Source organism: Etheostoma spectabile, chromosome 4, assembly GCF_008692095.1.
Source record: "Etheostoma spectabile isolate EspeVRDwgs_2016 chromosome 4, UIUC_Espe_1.0, whole genome shotgun sequence".
Classification (NCBI taxonomy): domain Eukaryota; kingdom Metazoa; phylum Chordata; class Actinopteri; order Perciformes; family Percidae; genus Etheostoma; species Etheostoma spectabile.
The window spans coordinates 11,860,868-11,876,948 of NC_045736.1; the positions used below are offsets into that span (position 1 = coordinate 11,860,868).

The following is a 16,081-nucleotide window of genomic DNA, read 5'->3' on the forward strand; positions in this document are numbered from 1 at the left end:
AGTAGGGAAATTTTGGTTTGGTCGATTTTTCTTTTTTTCTGTGGTCACAATGCTTTTGCAATAATCTATACGTTGGAAAGCCTGTTTAGTTCCCTTTCAAATAGGGCCCATTAAAGGAACATGCATTTGTGGGACGAGCAGCAAGCTGAGTATGTGGGTTGCGCCAGTGAACAAATTTGCAAATATCTTGCCAATGCCAAACAGCTTTTCGGCCATTGACTCGTTAGGTTTGGTGGGATTGGATGATTGAAATTGAAGAAGAAACCAAGACACATTGGCAATTTAACAATTTATTAATTCACAAACAGGGGCATCAGTAGTGTGTGGGACGAACCATACACAACAACAACAGCCAGCCGGCACTACTCTATTTGGTCACCAGCGTTGTCGCACGTGGGGGTCAGAACCTTAAAACAAGGAGTCAATAGCCAAGAAAACAGTTTGGCACTGACAGACCATTAGCAAATTTTAATGGGCGGAAACCCAATGCTCAGCATGTGCTCATCCCCAAAGGAATGTCTACAAGGCGCACCATTTGAAAAGGACACTAACAGGATTCCCAGACTTGTTTCAAAAAGCATTGATGCCACAGAGAACTACTCTACCTAAAAACATTCTAGTTTTTGTACTAAAGTTTAGTTAAAACCGTCTCAAATGATGAACAAATAGCTTTAAATGACGATTCCCGAAGCTGACTTGCTTCTCAAGCCTTGCTTGAAGGTCACAAGGGGAAAAAAACAGAAATGGTTAATTTGGGGAAAGCATTTGTACAAGGCCACAAAGTGCCATACGTTAGGGATTTTAATTTTCGCTTGGAAGCAGCAGCATGTTACTTTCAAAAATGGTTTTTTTTTTTAAAGCCTTTTCGGGGATTCAATGCTTAGAATGGTGTGAGTGACAACAAAAGGCCAAGGGATGAAGGGGTTTCAAAGATCTACAAGATCATTAAAAACTAAGGTCTGAAAATCGTTAATTATAGGGTGACCTTAATTAAGTGCTTTTAATTACTTATATTAGGACCTAAATGTTTGTTTTATTAGAGGGGCAATATTTCCTGAAAAACATCCCAGTATTAGTGACAAATGGTTAAAGCATTGGAGTATTTATAGAGGACCGGAGGGACGTCGAACAACAGGAATTACAATTAAGACTCAGGTTGCCTGGAGTAATACCTTCTTGAAATAAAAATATCAAGTAGAAGTAGTAGTACTCACTTTGGGAAAATAAAATAATTAGGGAATTGATGCCTTTCAGAGGAACAATTAGGAGTTGGAAGTTAAATTTGAGTTATCGTGCTGGATAAACTCTTCCTCTACAAAAAAGCAAATACAAACAAAACTATAATGTCTATTTAAGCTAAATTAAATCAAAACTATATGATGCCAGAGAGTTGTAGCTGTTGTACTTCTTATCAAAATTGGTTGATTGTCGAGAATGACTTCAATGCTTCAGCAGCAACACAAAAACCTTCTGTTTCATAGAAAACATCATGTGTTAAAATGCGACAGATCCTGTCTGTATACATCACTGCTGTTGATGTGTGTGTGTGTGTGTGGTGTGTGTGTGTGTGTGGTGGTAAACTGTAGAGCTGTAAAAACCACTTCGACTGTTTTAACAAACAATGACTCCTTTTTAACGGACATGCAGGTGCAGTAGTCTGGAAGAGTGACAACTTTGTGACATCTTCTGTCAACAGGTGTCCTCCACGAAGTGAACACGTTAAAGAAGTCTTCACAAAGAGGACAATGTCCAGGTCTTTCCTACCAGAGATATCCGTGTAGATGTCTCATTGCTGTTCTAATACAAGATCATAAACCACCAGACAGTGTACAGAGATCTTATACAGTGTAGCTACAGTCCGTTATTGAGTTAATAGGATCATTCTTGTTATCCACACATCAGACAGTGTCAGCGGAATCTATACCCAGTTCTTCAAAAAGTGCAAAAACAACTGTATGAGACAATACCTTCTGTTGGGTTCCGGAAATCAGGCTTACAGATTGGAGTAAACAAATGCAGAAAGAAACAATGCCTGTGTGTTCCCACCTGTGAATCGGTATCAGTCCACTTTCAACTAAGACTGAATTTAAAGCAAACTTGCACCCGCAGGAACATTCGAATCCACTCTACAGATCTTCAGACGTCCCTGTCAAAACGGAGACACCTTTCAAATGAGTAAAAACGACGTATAATTTGCTAGGTACTGTCAGGCTCCTGCTGGGACGAATGCCTTTGTGCCATCTTGTGGCCATTTTGTGTATTGTGTTGTGTTTGGTGATTGTAGGCTGTCTTCCATGTGTATTGTGGCTACCGTTTCTTGTAATGTGTCTTGGGTTCTCCGCCCATCCTCTTAATGGTCCTGTCTTGTTAGTTTCCCTAACAAGACACCGCACACCAGCATGCCAAGCAAACCACTTTCGCCATCATCATTAAATGGGCGGTTGCAGGCGCTGGTGACTGTTTGGGGAGAAATGCAGTGGCAGGTGGTGGCTTGTTTATTGAAGCAAGGTGAAAAAGAGAAGAAAATCTCCAATGGTGTAGTTTTTTTGGGGTACAGGGGATGGAAGGTGAGAAAACTGACATGATAGGTTCCTTCATTATAACATACATGAAATCCGAGCAATTTCCTTTGACATAATGACTTTTTTGTTTCAAAAGGCTGGTTATGATTCAGCCCTCAGCTGGTTTCATGTCCACAGGTCATTTCACACAATGAGATTTAAAAAAAAGGGTTGACGAATAAAATGGACTATTGTGTACACACCTGAAACTACCTGGGTCACTGAATCCACAAGAGGCTTAGGTTTCCAATCACACCAATTCTTTCAACTCAGGAATGCTAGGGGAGATCGTGATGGTACCAATAGAAACCAGTGTATTCAAATAGCGTGATAGAAGGTGTAACAGGACCCCATTTTTAAAAATAGCCAATGCAAGTTTTTCCATCGGCAAAATCTAGCCACCTTTAGAGCGTTAAATACCCATTATTCATTTCTATAATTACAAATTTTATTTCTATCGCCCAACTGAGCCGGGCTACAGCCCTTAAAGACAAAAATCGGTCTCACCAACCGTCCTGAATTTCACTTCAGTTATGTAACATATTTAGTAGAAGGAAACCAACATGAAAACAAACCAGCAAAGCAGAATTGAAAGGAAACATCTTCAACTTACTTTCCACATTCGTTTTCACAGGCAGAAGTAACCCTGTTGGACTGTTGTGTCAAAGAGTTTAAATTCAGACAAGTTTAATTTTTTGTAAACCTGCACTGGCTTCGGAGGTGGCGGGGTTAAGGCTCTTGAGAAGAGGGCCAAGCTATAAGCAGTGAGAGGGATTCAGAGTTGCCACCGAAAGGCTTAGAAGGTCACACAGAGGTTCAATTGTCGAGGCTTCTGAGGAGATTGGGGATGAATCAAAGAGTTTGGTTTTATTTTTGTGGGAACTTACTTTCCGTGTTTTTCTATTCTTAAAATGTGGAAAGCGTTTACACATGTCGGCAGAGGGACCGGGGCAGAGGTCATGGGAACAGGTATCAGCGAGCATCAAGCACCGCAGCCTGTCAAATATGATTAGAACACTTCAACACACTTGTTGCTGAATGACGCGGTGTTCAGAAAGGAAAAAAAAAAAAAAGAAAGTATTTTTTTTCGCTGAGCTGTGTATGATGACGCTGCCAATGTTTGGTTGGTTGGTTGTGTCAGTGAAAGTAAAGTTTTGAAAAAAACACAAACAATGTGCTGGAATAAAAACGCAGCGCCTCAAACGGAGGTGGCTCCATCGGATTTTAAAACGACCAGTGAAACATTACTTGCAGAGAAGTCACAGTTTTTCTTCATGTTGACAGGGGTGTTACTTCACCAGTACCTTTTATATATTATTACAGCTGAGCGGTACGCTCCAGGGATGGGCAATGTGGACAAGACTGAAAATCCCCGTAATATGAATGGATGTGTAATTTTGTAGGATGTGACTTGGGTAGACAGACTTTTTAATCGTAGCGCACTGTAAACTGTCGCCGTGGTCCCGATACACGGCCTGCGAAGCCCTGCTAAATCCGCTCGCTCTGCTGTGCCTGGTAATGCCGATGCAGTGTCATGCTTAATGCCATTATGAATACTGCAAAAAAAAAACTACCCTTTTTTAAGTGTTAGCAAATTCATTATCTTTACTCTGTCTGTTATTGCCACTCTTCATTTAAACCCCACACCACCCGTCAGTCCCGGACACTGGCCTCCAAGAGCTTGGGTCTGTCCCAGGTTGCCCTAAAAGGAGTTTTTCTCGCCACTGTCGCACTGTTTACTTGATCGGGGGGAAACTTTCCTAGAAACGTTGGGTCCTTGTTAAATTATAGAGTTTGGTCTGACCTACTCTATCGTAAAGTTGTCTTGAGATAACTTGTTCTGTACATTGAACTATAAATAAACACTGAATGGAATTAAATTGTATAACCTGACCGACCCGAACCAAAAAATCCCAATTTTTTCCGGTGGGGGTCGTGCTTTCCAACTCTCTTGCACCTCTTCATCAAGTCTTCTTTCGTTTGTGTAATGCTTTATGCACGTTAGAGAGCAATAGAGAAAAGATAAAAGGAATAAGGAGACAGAGAGAGAGAGAGAATAACGCGGGCTTACGTGCACAAAGGTCCCCAGCCGGAGTTGAAGTAATTGTTATCTGCTAAAACATCAGCGTGTTCGCATTCCCGCTGTGCCAAATAACGGCTGAAGGATCAGCGGCGTGTTGTATAATCCGCAAAAGTTTTGCTTGGTTAACGATTTTGTGTTGCGTTTGCCAAGATGCTGTTTAAGAAATCAGGTGCACATTGTAATAACAGACAACTATTTGTAAGAGACAAAAATAGATCAGAATAATGATAATAATCCCTACAAAACCATTGGGGCCGAGCACAGTGCCGGGCACATTGTAGTGCAACAGTGGAATGCACTTGGTGAAGGGGGATCCAAAACAGACCTGTTGGCTATGGTGTACCTAAACTGTGCACTACAGAGTTGATCGGGGTGATCATCGTGTGAAGATATATGGGATGTTCATGGAAATACAGTGACTGTGTGGCCAGCACTAAGACCCGGTTATCAAGACCTGTGAATAGGCATGAGACAGCAGGATTAACCAAACAGATGGATAGACATGTCGGCATGGTCCTGCAGCAGCCGGTTTCACGTGGACAAAATGACCAACATTGACGTCCCATAAGGCATGTCGCTAGCAAGATCACAAAGTAGCCCACACATTTCTGAGTTATCTCTTGTCAGTGTAAGTTCTTTGGACTTGCTGAGAATCCATGGTTACACTGTAAAACCCCATTCAGGGGAGGCGTGGTAAATCTCTCAGCCAATGGCATGAGGATCTGTTGGCAAGTACATTCCAATACTTTGAAATGGAGGAATGACATGTTCAGTTTTGTCTACCAGAGTGTAGTAAGAGCAATGGTGAAAACCAATTTACATTCAAGAGGCCAAGTCTGCAACTCTTAACCCGGACAGAAACACAAGGTCAACGGGGAAGGTCACTGGGTCTGTTACAAGGCTTCGTGCCACTACAACTCCACATTGGAAGGCCTGAATCTATGACAAAAGATGATGATATGTGATTATGAATTTAAGGTGGAACAATGAATTATTTTGTACAATGGACACAATGCTACTTGAATTTTAATGAGGGTCCCTCTTTGTCATGATACACAGAAGAAACTATTTCAACCTCTGCAGATTGCCTCAGCTGTACGGACCATGTTCAGCGTCATTTATCTAATGGAAATCCGGTCATTTCCTCGCTCTCATAGTGTCATTTATGTGCAGCGAACAGCTCTAAAAACCTCTGGACGTTGCCAACCCAGACAGATCAAGTTAGCTGGACATAGGTAAAGAAAAAACCGAGATTCTTCTCTAGGATGTTGGTGACCAAGCTGAGCCAAAGGGACGATTCAAGTGGATTTACATTCATCAGGTAGACACAAAGCATGACCCAAAAGTACTAGTTTATGTTGCGTGTGGTCTGTCCAAGTAGTGTAAAATTGGCACCTGGTTGCCAACAGTTGTGATGGGGCATTGAGGCAATGTCGTGTCAGAGGATGTCTGGTGCATTTAAAGGTTATGCATTTCTGGTCTATGAAGGAGGAAAAGCATTTAGTAGGCAGTCATGTCTGAAACATATAGCTATATAATCATTTGAATACTAAAATGTAGCATTTTAACTAAAATATTTTTCACCTACCAACCTTAAAACCCTTTATGTTGAATCTGCATCTCTGTTGCAGATGTCAAACATCTCAGGCCGCTAAGAGCAAATCGGCATCTAGGTTGTGATGATAGGTACGGTTATGACTCCATGATTTAAAAGAAGGCATTTATGCATTTGTGTTAGGCAGGAGACATCAACCCAGGCTACGCACGGAACAGGAAACAATTGTTTGATAGACCCAAACCCAGGCTCTTGGAGAGTCGGTCCTTATGCGTTGCATGTTCAGTTTTGCAAAGTTCCGCCCAAGGGTGGATCGTAATAGCCCGTGTTGCATTCGCAACTGATTGTCTTGGTCTTTGTGCTATGATCAATACCAGGTTTGATGCGGTGGTCAAATGAGGTCAGTTTCAGAAAGTACAAGATAAACAGGGGTGCAAAAAATAACAAAAGCGATAAGGTTGATAATAGTAGTTAATCAGGCTTGCCGACTGATAACACATTTTCGGAAATGATGTTGATTATTATTAGTCGTATTTTGCTTGTAGTAAAGCGTGGAGTGAGAAGATAAAAATACCACCGGGCCTCCTCAGTGGTCACATGAGGCAGGCTCCAAAAGGGAGTTATTCTATACACTTGAAACTATTGGTGACGTCACAGATACTGCGTCAATTTTTACAGTTGGGATCGATACCAGTCCAATGTCCCACAGTACATAGGGTTCAGCCGTAGTCGCGGTAGCTTAGGTAGCTTAGCATTAAAACTTGAAACAGAGGAAACAGCGCTCTGGCTCTGTTCAATGGAAATAAAATCCACTTACTAGGCACTTGTAAAGATACAGCTGGTTACTGTACCCTAAGATATTGGCTTTGGTCAACATTGGTACAGTGCAGTTTTCGCACAGATTAAACAAAGAAGATCTACATGTTAGTTGGTGAGCTTTAGAGGTGCTTGTAGGGGATTGTGTTACAACCCTCTTGTCCCGTCTTTGTGCATAAGTCAAACTAGCAGGTTACTTGGCTGTGCTATATAAACCTACAGAGGAATCGTGCATAAATGGGATAAAATAAATGTCAAAAGAAGTTCTTCTTCATAAGAAATAACAAAATAAAATTCCTACTCTACCCCTTGTGGATTATTTTTATATATCACCTAACCTTTCGGTTTAACACCACCGTGTCAGTGCCCTACCTCGTAACACAATACCAGACCATGAAAAAACATTGTTTCTGAAACCATATGAGTTATTTCACTTTGGGTTTGAACTGCCAGTCAGTAGGCAAATACAAAAAAGGCCAAACTGGTTCTTTCTTTATTTTAGCAAAGGTTTTTTTATCAATGGAAAACCATGCCGGTCAGGTACACAATTAATTTCATGCTAATAAGTGAGGTCATAGGCTATGGGAGGAGGGGACCCTCCGTGTCAATTCCAGGTGTTGTTGGCCAATCTTGTTTAAGGGCACATGAAACACCATTCACATAATCCCAAATGAACAACCTCTACTGGCGAATCTAGAACTTTTATTCAAGTTTGAATTTTACAAGGTAAACAGGTGTTGTACAGGGGTGGCCACTATTGCCCAGGTACACACAGATCATAATTGGAAAATGTGAGCTCTACTGCACTCCCAGCTCCTGAGAGCAAAGAAGCAACACCAACGGCTGGGTGATAGACACGGACTCGTGAGAATCACAAAGCAGGGGCAGCCTACGTGCACGTAGGGGCACAGCCCAAGTCTCGGCCTTTCATTCCACAGGAGAATTAGAGCTGAAAGTAATGGATCAGGTGACAAATATCCCAGGGTTCTTAAAAGGGGCCTGTCCGGGGCATGGTGAGGTAAGTACCAGCCTGCGCTTGGGGGGAGGGGCCACCCTTTATTTTACTGGGGGATAATTCATATGTTTTTATACAAAAATAAAAATGAATGTCATGTGAAAGTGTCAACTCTGAAGACGGCTTTGTTGCGCTAGCATCTTTCCGCTCATGGTTGGATTTTTTAGACCCCGACTGTTATACGTTTGGACTTCAGTCTCAGCGGCTCTCAAAGCGCTTCTGTTGAACTTGGGTGTCTTTCCCGTCCACATGAAAAAAAAAACGGTTGTTCGCGTCACTTTTTTCAAACGTATATCGCTATTTTCCGACATTTTTGTTCACTTTTCAAAGTTGAGGGTGTTTTTTCATGTTGTTTGCAAGGTTTTTTGAATTTTAATCGGTTGAATTTTTCAACGCTTATTTTTCAACCAGTTTTTGTGCAAAAAACAAAGAAAAGCACTGAAAACGGGTCAATTTGACCCAAGGAAAAACAGAGGGTTAAACCGCACAGGCAGCGCATTTCAGTAAAAATAAGCCCTATAAAACCCCTTACGGCAGCTGCCCAGACAAACACGGCACAAAAATTTCAGACCAAGCTGTGATAATCATTTCTAACATGAAAAAAAAATGAACACACGCTAAAAAATTATATTGTGCTTTACCAAATAGTCCCACATTTTGGAAATAGATATATTGGCTTTCTTGCAGATAGGAATAACAACTTGAAAAAGGGTATATCTACACTTGGCTTTGTCCCAAGTAAACCTCCGCACCAAAGTTCGATATCACTAAGTTAGAATAGTGGCTTCAGGGAGTATGGCAGTGGGTTATGATCTTCGGACACAGCCAGGCTAGCTGTTTGACAGTTGCCTATGACTAGCTAAAGTCCGGCTGCTGTCTGTAGTTTACATTACAAACACCAGAGGTACAGATCTTGTTTAATCTAACTCTTGGCAAAGAAAGGGAAATGAAGGTCAAACCCTCCTTTCATCAGGAGCTTGGATTGATGATGGTAGCAGAAGTGTTTTGCTATCCCTTGGGGTTAATAAAGTATAATAAACCCTCCTGTGTGCTTGGGTCAAAATTTGACCCCCTTCCAAAAGTTTTATATACAGAAATTGGGTTTCTTTCAACAAAGTTAAAAAAAAAGGACGGGGATGGTTCCCCAACAAACACTCCTCAAGTGAAATAAATGATCAGTTTCACACTTTAATTGAAGTTGTAGTTTTTGGACATATATAGCCTTTGGAGGAGAAAAAAATTGGCAAAATGAATGAAAACGACTAAAGTGGAAGTCAAATTAAAGGACCAAAAGTGAAAAAGATGCAGATAAAAGGTAACAAAAATGTAAAAAAAAAGTGAACTTAAAAGTAAACAATGTCAAATTAATTGCAAGTAACAAAAGGGGAAAAAGATGTTGAAAAAGTAACAGAAATGTCCAAACAGTGACAAAACGGTAAACAAATGTCCAAGAAAAGGGACAAGAAGTGAAAAGATTGTAGAACACAATGGTAACAAAATGTCAAAGAAAGTGACTAAAAATGGAACAAGGTCAAATTGAAGTGACAGAATATGAAAAAGACTGCAAAACAGTGACAGATTAACAAAAATAACTTTAAAAAATTGGGGAGAAAAACCAACACAAAATTCAAAGGCTCGGAACAAGTCAAACAAGTCTTTGAAAAAAGTGGACAAATCGGGGAGGGGGGAAAACCAACAAAAAGGGTGTGAAAAAGACGAACGTGACCTTGAAAAAAGGTTTTCATTTTAAATTTTCAGGTCGTCTGGGAGACAAACACCGGGCTGAAAACCTTCAACGCAGATCTCCAAGACCTTTGGTGGCTGCGAGGCGGGAAGCGTACGGCGGGAAGGAGCGATCTCCCGGTAAAACAGGGAAAAAGTCCATGCTCCATGCGTTCCAGAGGGTAGAACAGTTTTCAGAATATGTCATGCGCGGGTTGTCAAAACGGCCACAACTGGACTCCGTGCGGCTGGCCCTGAAGCGTTTGATTTAGTGCAAATACTATCCTTCAGAACATTTACCCAAGTCTTTGTTCCAGCAAAATGTATGTTATTTTTCATGGGCTTTCAAAGATGTGGCTGTTAAAACAAAATAAATAAACTGTTCCATGAAGTCTGTCATTTTTGCCGCTGAGTCCCTACGCCGCAGACGCTTCGTTATGAACGCAGGGTTCTCCTGTTAAACCTCATGATTATTAATACATACCAATGTTTCAACATCACCTGTAACGAAAGGGCAGTGCATCAATACTGTGCAGCGATGAGTCAATACGTGCATTGGGGGCAGGAAAGAGAGAAGGACAGAAGGCCATTTTTTGATTCAGTACCGCATCCAGAATTTGTGTGCTGTTTAATAAATCCACACCGTATATTTACATTTGGCAAATTACAGGTAATTGAACCCAAAAAGTTAGTTGTTACAGTAGCCCTAGTGCACATGACTATAATGGAGGAAATGTATAAGTGAGAATGATGAAGTACAACTGTCGTAAGCTTTCTTAAGGCATTTTGTTGATAAAAAATCAGTACAGTCTGCGTGGGTGTACACATCGACCTTTTGCAGTGTTTCACTGCATTGTTTTACCCAAGGGTCAAGGCAGAAGATAAAAATGAGGGGAATAATTTGGCCTATTCGAGCCGGTTGCCTCCCCGTCCAGGCTTTCATGCGCTGTGCAAATCATGCATTTTACCATAATATTTTCTAATTTCTTTTACATCAATCGGAGGGACCTCCCTCAATCCCAAACAAAAGAGCACTGCGTAGGTTGCATTTTTGAACATTGTTTTTTCACAGCTTTTGGTACACAACACCAGATCACAGAGAGGGGTGAAGGAGGCAGACATGTCATAGCACCAACAGGCTGAAAGGATCATTAGAGCCAAAATGGTGTTTCGAAACCCATTGTTGAGGTGAGAAACTGACGGCGAGGGACAGCCCGGGGAGGAGCGGACAAGGGTGGTGGCTTGGACACAAACAATCAGAACAAAAACACATTTTTATTAAGCCATTATTCCTCACTTCATCTTGTAGCACAGCTGTCTCCCTTCCTGATCTTTCTCCACATATTCCCAAAACCACATCTATCTGCCTCCATCCAACCTGCCTGGGACGTTTCCTCCTTTCCACGTAACCCGATCGCAACGCCCATACCACCACACGTGACCACAATAACTCAAGCTCCAGCTCCAATCATCACATCGGCATTCATTCTTCTCTCATCATCCTCATTCCTCCACAACATGATAGGTCCACGTCTTTGTCGGTCATCACTGTTGCATGGGGTTCCTCCAGCCAGTGACATGTCTTAAAAATAAGGTGTGACGATCAAAAGATTCTTAAACTAAAAGAACTAACCGCAAGGAGCATAGAAAGTGTTGCCTTCACAAGGGATGTCTGTCACAAACACACAAGTGCTTTCGACAATCGGAACTGAAAAAATCCGATTCCTATAGAAAAAAAGTACACGGAGCCATTCAACTGTTCTACTGTTCTACTTGTAAATTTGGTTCAAAATCAATCTACGCGAACTGTATGTAGTAGAGTTGATTGAGTCACACAAACAATATCAGCAACCATGGTGTGCATATTGTAAATGGTAATGTTCAACTAAAAGGCAACGAACTAATAATTTGCTGTATTTCGATATAGACAATGTTTTTTTTTTTTTTTTTTTTATTATTGAATACATTTCCGAAGAAAAAACGTGTCGTGAATAAATGCAAAGAAACAGCGTTTTCTGGTCAGCAGTTTTTTATGTCTGGCGTTGTGCCCCGGAATGTTGGAGGTAAGAAGTTGTAAATTCACATGGGAAATGCCTTGACACTAGCTAGTTTCCATTACTTGTCAATCAATTATCGAAGTTCGGTTAAAAAAAAAAATAAGGCGAATAAAGCATGGTGAAGCGGGGTTCCATCCAAAGGTTAAAGCAAATAAAAACCGGTGTAATGAATCACATGCGTTTTGCGATCAACTGTCATCAAATGGAATTTTAGCATGTTTAAGTGTGTTTCCATTCATTTTCGCACCATGCCCCAACATTCAACGCAAACGTTTGCGGAATAAAGTTTTTCTAAAATGGATCGCGCCGTCTACCACACAGATCCACATGGACAAGTTGTATAGTTTTCTAGTTAAGTTGTAGAACTTAATCACTGGTACACTCTAATGTATATAGGGCATGCTGGCGCTTCCCATACTTCAACCTACACATAATAGAAGTCAGGAAGGACGATATTGTCTCGTTCTGACTGACTCATCACTGTTATTCGTCCCTCAAGTCCGGATTTGAATTAGGAAAAGGGCGTTGAAGTACGCGGCCACCCTATGCTCGGAAAGCGCAAATTTCTGAATCTTCAGGAGATGGTTTCACTGGCTGCTTTAAAGTACATTTTACATGACAGGAGGCTGAACACAACGGGCTGGAGATGTGTGATTGATTATTGCACACGATCCTGTGTTAATTCACTATGTGGAAATTAGATATTTTATGACCTTGTTACTCACTATTTTATAACAGCAAAAGTGTTTTATGTTTTATGTTCATGATATATGTTTTGTATAGTCTGCAAACCTTGTTGTTGTGTGGCTATCATTGGCAAGGACACTCTTGGAAAGAGATATTTTAATTCAATGAGTTTTCTCTTCTGGTTAATATAAGGTAAAATAAAATAAATAGTGCTTTGTGCCAGCTGAACACGATATCAAGCTATAAAAGAAAACAACGACGCCTATTCAAACACAAGTCGCGATGAACAGGATGCGGTTGAAATTGCTTCTTTTATTTTACGTCAGGCAAGACACAACCTCTTAGTAGAGAAATGTCTCGCTGTTGGCGTTCTGTGACTACCGGAGGAAGTCCCAGGCTGGGTCCTACCTTTGTCGGCATTTCTTCCACGAGTTCAATAATAACGTTTCCATCAGCGTTTAATCGCAGATACGCCGTGTATCGATCAAGATAATCCGCAGAGGTGACACGTATTCCCCTGCAGTCGATATCTGAAATCCATCGAATTATTATGTTCCCATAAGGCATCTTTCATCAAATCACTTAATTGTCATAAAGAACTGTGGGATTGGAAAACTAAGCTTCTGACACAGCATTAGGAATGATCTGGGAGAGACTGAGTGGGGGGGGGGCTTTGCGTGTGACTTCAGACAGCACGCAGTCCATTTGAGACGGGAGGGTTTCGCGGATGGCTGTTTGTTGAGTTCCAACCAGTTCAAAAGTCTAGGTTAAGTCCAGTTTGGTGTTAGCTAATCTTTGGGTTCATGGATTCCAACACCCCCCCCCTCCACTTACTCGGCACAACGCGCACGTAGATGCAAATACAGTGTGCGAGTTTTTTTAAAAATGTAATTGTAGTTAATGCATAGACTTTCTTCATTTTACCCCAGGGTTTGGCTAACCCTGACTTAGGTAGGCTCGGCTGGGTCGTTGATACGTGTCTATCCAGCAATAAACTAGCATTGTATATTTAACTCTGACTACTAGAAATCTGGACTGTAGTAAACAGTCTTAAGAATATAACGATAGGTCTTGTTTTATGTTCCAAGTGTACGGATGAACGGTAAAGGAAAGCTTTAATGTGTGTGTTGCCTTAAACCTCATTGGACATAACCTCAACAAGAACGTCAAATTAAGACGTGAGTAAGACACTCCATTATTTTATAGCTTCATTGCACAATGTGAATAAATGGTGGTACTTGTCTGCGCGTAGGGAATGAGCATTTTTGTGCAATTATTTACATTTCATTGAAAGTATTAAAGCTAAAAAATGGGGATAGATACGATCTGTAGTCCCAGGACCATCCTGCAGCCCACCCAGTACTCTAATTCAGAATGTTGACAATATTTTGCTTTAACAAAAGCCCCCTCCGTGATTGGTTATTGCACTCGTCCATGTTGGATTTTGCTAAAATTGCGGTCAATGTGCATCCCTAATTTCCCCACGTGATTAGTTGTCTCTGTCTTGCGTTATGAATACAGGGTTTAATGAAAATAAAATAAAACTTTAAATAAACGCATAAGTGTAATAATGGTTGTAATAACCAAAATTTGGTAAATAGTTATGATTTCATTTAGTGCTTTGCAAAAATTGATTGTAATCTGAATTTGGGGTATAGCTAAATGCTATTTTTTACCTCACATCATTTGACAGCTGCAGTAATTACTTGCAGACTAAAATTTCCCAATACAACATACTACGATCATTTCAAAACTTTTAAGTAGCGCTGCACGGACATGGAGGGAAACATGCGAGTAACTGTTGAAATCACAATGAACGACCTACTTGTACAGCTATGGCACAGAAATAGATATACTAACAGTTCGCATTTCTGCTGCTTCAGTATTCGGCTAAATACAACAAATTGCTTCTTGGAATTTAAAAACAAATACCATATTCCAACAAAATTAAAGATATAAATGAATATAAAAAGGACCACTTTTGAACGAGGACAGTTACATTTGAAAGTGCGTTTCTACAGATATTTCTGTTCTGTTATGGTGCACGGAAGGAGGACCCAAGATGAGCCAGTAGAGAGGGAGAACTAAAGCATGGGTTATTCAGTTAACAAAAGACAAAACCAAACACACGGAACAAAACCAAAATCCAAGATCCCAATCCAAAAGGGGGAGAAGGCGGATGGCAATGGAGGGTAAAGTCCCGCAGGAAAAACACGGAACAAGCAGTCACAGGGGCAGGTAAGGCAGAGAAAAGCAAAACATACCACATGAATGGCAATGCATGACGACGGTCACAGGACGACAGCAAACAGGACAACAAAACTAGAATGATCACACAAGAGACAAAGGAAACACTGGGTTAACTAGGAGTAATGAGGGAACGGGGAACAGGTGAGACATCAGGTGGAATAAATTAGGTTGGGGGCGGACAATCAGACAACCACAAGGTTGAACGCTAGACAAGCCTAGACACAACAAGACAGGGAAGGGATATCAAAATAAACAGGAAGTAGACAAATCAGCCAGTACGGAATCACAAGACAGAACACACGGGACGGAATGGGGAGGAAAACAGACACAGAACACGGGAAGCCAAACCGGGGAAAATAACCCCCAACAAAACCCCAAACCAAACAGTACCACCCCCCCCCAAAAGGACAGATCCTCAGAATGTCAAAAAACAAAAACACCAAAAGGAACAAAAAACACCGGGGCGGAAAGACAACTGGAAACGAGGGGGGCCAAGGCAGGGGAAACCAAGGAGAAGCGGACCACTGGGGACAGAGGCAAACTTGCGACGGGGACAAGGACACAGGGGAGCTGGACAAAGGAGTCCCGGCAAGAGGAACTAACGAGGGAGCGCGGGAGGGAAAGGGACTGAGGAAACAAGGAGCAGAGGAGAGGAGGACAGGAGGCGAGGGAAGGAGCAGAGGGATGGGACAAGGACAGACAAAGAAAAGGCATAATAGGGTTGGACATAGGTGAGTTCAGAACAAGGACTGGAGAAAGGGGCGACGCTAGGGACCAGAGAGAAAGCAAAGGAGGGAGAAGGGAGGGCAAACACAAGGAGTGAGGAGCTGAGCGGGGGCACGGAGAGGAAAAAGGCACAGAGAGCATGACAGACACAGGGAGGAGAACCAGAGAGCACCTAGAAAGCGAGAGAGACGTGACGAGAGATGGGGAAGACAAACAAACAGAACAAAGCGTGCGAGAGGACACAAAAGGAACACAGACGGACCCCGGGACGGAATAAGCAAGGGGGAAAAAAGACCCAGGACGGAGAGCAAAACGGATGGGTGGAAACAGAGAGAAAACAACAGAAAGAGGAGAGAGAGAGACAGACAGAGTCAACACAACAGAGCGAGGAGAGTTAAGCGAGAAGACAGACAGAAACAAGGGCGCAACAGAGGACAGCAAGCAAGTCGGAGACAGGGTGAGGAACAACAGCGACGGGATGGGAGGAGAGGGGACAAAGAAAAAGGAGCCGAAAAGGAACTAGAGGTAGGCACAGAGAGGGAGAGCCAGAGAGAGACGGGGAGACAGAGAGAGACAGACCCAGAGAGAGAGACAGAGCCACAGACAGAG

The 16,081-nt window shown here is 41.9% G+C and overlaps 1 long non-coding RNA gene across 1 annotated transcript in view; it reads right to left on the bottom strand.

Annotated features, from left to right (window-relative positions):
- Positions 1 to 8,867, bottom strand: part of LOC116688107 (uncharacterized) — a 17,658-nt gene extending 8,791 nt beyond the window's left edge. The window contains exons 1-2 of the long non-coding RNA XR_004331710.1: positions 8,852 to 8,867; positions 3,041 to 3,044 (exon numbers count right to left, since the gene is read on the bottom strand). This is a non-coding gene — a long non-coding RNA (uncharacterized LOC116688107). The remainder of the gene's footprint in view (positions 1 to 3,040; positions 3,045 to 8,851) is intronic.
- Between the last annotated feature and the right edge of the window lie 7,214 nt (positions 8,868 to 16,081).